This window comes from Cebus imitator, unplaced genomic scaffold, assembly GCF_001604975.1.
Source record: "Cebus imitator isolate Cc_AM_T3 unplaced genomic scaffold, Cebus_imitator-1.0 Scaffold181, whole genome shotgun sequence".
Taxonomy (NCBI): domain Eukaryota; kingdom Metazoa; phylum Chordata; class Mammalia; order Primates; family Cebidae; genus Cebus; species Cebus imitator.
In genome coordinates, this window is record NW_016107496.1 from 2926479 (window position 1) to 2929045 (window position 2567).

The following is a 2567-nucleotide window of genomic DNA, read 5'->3' on the forward strand; positions in this document are numbered from 1 at the left end:
GCCTCCCAAAGTGCTGGGATTACAGGCTTGAGCCACCGCGCCCGGCCCAAAGACCCTCATTCTACAAAAACTGGCCATATACGGTGGCTCACTCCTATAATCCTAGCCCTTTGGGAGGCCAAGGCAGGTGGATCACTTGAGGCCAGGAGTTTGAGACCAGCCTGGCCAACATGGCAAAACCTTGTCTCTACTAAAAATAAAAACTTAGCCAGAGTACATGGCTATAATCTTAGCTGAGGAAGACTGAGGAACGAGAATCACTTGAACCTAGTAGGTTGAGGCTGCAGTTAACTGAGATCACACCACTGTACTCCAGCCTGGGCAACAGAGTGAGAACTTGTCTTAGAAAAAAAAAAACAAAAACCCTACAAAAATTAACTGGGTGTGGTGGTGGTGCAGCTGCAGTCACAGCTATTTCGGAGGCTGAGGCAGGAGGACTGCTTGAGGCCAGAAGTTTGAAGTTATAATGAGCTATAATCAGGCCTCTGCACTCCAGCCTGGGTGACAGAGTGAGACCCTGTCTCAAGAAAAAAAATTCTAAGAAAAGAATAAACTAGGAAAGGTAAAAAAAAAAAAAAAAAAAGCCTGATGCAGTGGCCCACACCGGTTGTCCCAACTACTTGGGAGGCTTAAGTGGAAGGATCATTTGAGCCCAGGAGTTTGAGACTAGCCTGGATGAGACCCCATCTTTAAAAAAATGAAATAATGTATTAGATGTTACCACTGCTGGTACTCATTAAACTTCCTGCTAACAAGTAGAGATCCTGTATCTGTCTTGGGTTTGCCTGGCTTTGTCCCTAGAATTCCTGTAAGTGGAGAACACAGAACAGGATGGTATACTGTTTTGACAGATCATTCCTCTGCCAAAGAGTTTTCTTCTAGGGAAAGGAAGGAATGTCTTCATTGCAACTGATGAGAACAGTGTTTGTTTGCCCAGCTGTTGCTACAGCAGCTGGAAGGTTAGAGGGTCAGTGATGGAATTCCTCAGACAGAGGAAAGGGAAGCCTGAATGTCATTCTATAGTGAGAAAAACAGGTGTAGGGCTTTAGGAATAGTCTGAGGGAAGTGGACATACAGCTTCTAAAGAAAGAAAGGAATGAGGTGCTCTGGTTAGCCTACATCCTCCGCCACCGGTTCTCTAACTCTACCACATTCTAATGTGTCTCTCTCATGACTCTGCAAATAATGGAGCTGCCTGTTTTAATATGGGTCAGCATGCTTTGGGCTCCAAAGAAACCTGGCCAGGCTTAAACCAGTGTTCTTCAAATTTGGAATCAGGAACTCTGGGGGAAATTTTTTTTTTTTTTTTTTTTGAGACGGAGTTTTGCTCCTATTACCCAGACTGGAGTGCAATGGTGCGATCTCGGCTCACCGCAACCTCCGCCTCCTGGGTTCAGGCAATTCTCCTGCCTCAGCCTCCTGAGTAGCTAGGATTACAGGCACGCGCCACCATGCCCAGCTAATTTTTTTTTTTGTAGTTTTAGTAGAGACGGGGTTTCACCGTGTTGACCAGGATGGTCTTGATCTCTTGACCTCGTGATCCACCCGCCTCGGCCTCCCAAAGTGCTGGGATTACAGGCGTGAGCCACCGCGCCCGGCCTGGGGGAAATTTTTGAGAACTAGTAAAACTATGGCTGTGGGAATACCCAGCATTGCTAAGATAAAAAATGAGTGGCTATGAAAAACCATCGAGGAGCTGGTGCTGTTATCAGGTGGCAGGCGCAGTATTATATGAGTCTAAATAACTATTTGATAATGCTGTTTGCACCTACAAGATTATCACTTAAGGGTGACAGGGGTTATAGAAACAGCAGGATCCTTTCAGAAATATCCAAAACCTGTTCTATGCATCCAGACAAGGGACAATCATTTGACCAGAAACTGAAAATTGTGCTTCCTTGGGTTCCAGTGTGACAGACCTGAATGCCTTCAGGTATTCACATTTTAAACTTAAAAAAACTATTTTGGGGGTTGGGCATGGTGGCTCTTGCCTGTAAGCCCAGCACTTTGGGAGCCCGAAGGGGACAACCACTTGAGCCCAGGAGTTGAGACCAACCTGGGCAACGTTGCAGGACCCCATTACTATTAAAAAAACATACTAGCCAGGCGTGGTGTGGTCTCCAGGTCCTTGGGAGGCTGAGATGGGCAGATGGCTTGAGGCCAACAGTTCACGGCTGCAGTGAGCTATGATTGCACCACTGCACTCCAGCCTGGGTGACAGAGACCCTGTCTCAAAAAAATAAAAAATAAAAAAGAATAAAATAAAATTGAGGGAGGCAGTGGGGATTTGGAAGGGGGAAATTCTAGGGAAGCCATTTTGCTATACCTCATAGACTCCCCTGCCAGATAAAAAGAATGGAGTCTTGGACTGAGATTTGATTCCAAATCTGAGATTTTTCATTAGAAAGAGGTAAAATCTCTATGCCCCAACGACAACAGTCAAATTAAAAAAAATAATAATAATAAGTTGGGCCGGGCGCGGTGGCTCACGCCTGTAATCCCAGCACTTTGGGAGGCCGAGGCGGGTGGATCACGAGGTCATGAGATCGAGACCATCCTGGTCAACA

The 2567-nt window shown here is 46.1% G+C and overlaps 1 protein-coding gene across 4 annotated transcripts in view; it reads right to left on the reverse strand.

Moving 5' to 3' along the window:
• Positions 1-2567, reverse strand: part of CSRNP2 (cysteine and serine rich nuclear protein 2) — a 20641-nt gene that overhangs the window by 7773 nt on the left and 10301 nt on the right. The gene's annotated exons all lie outside the window — the stretch shown is intronic.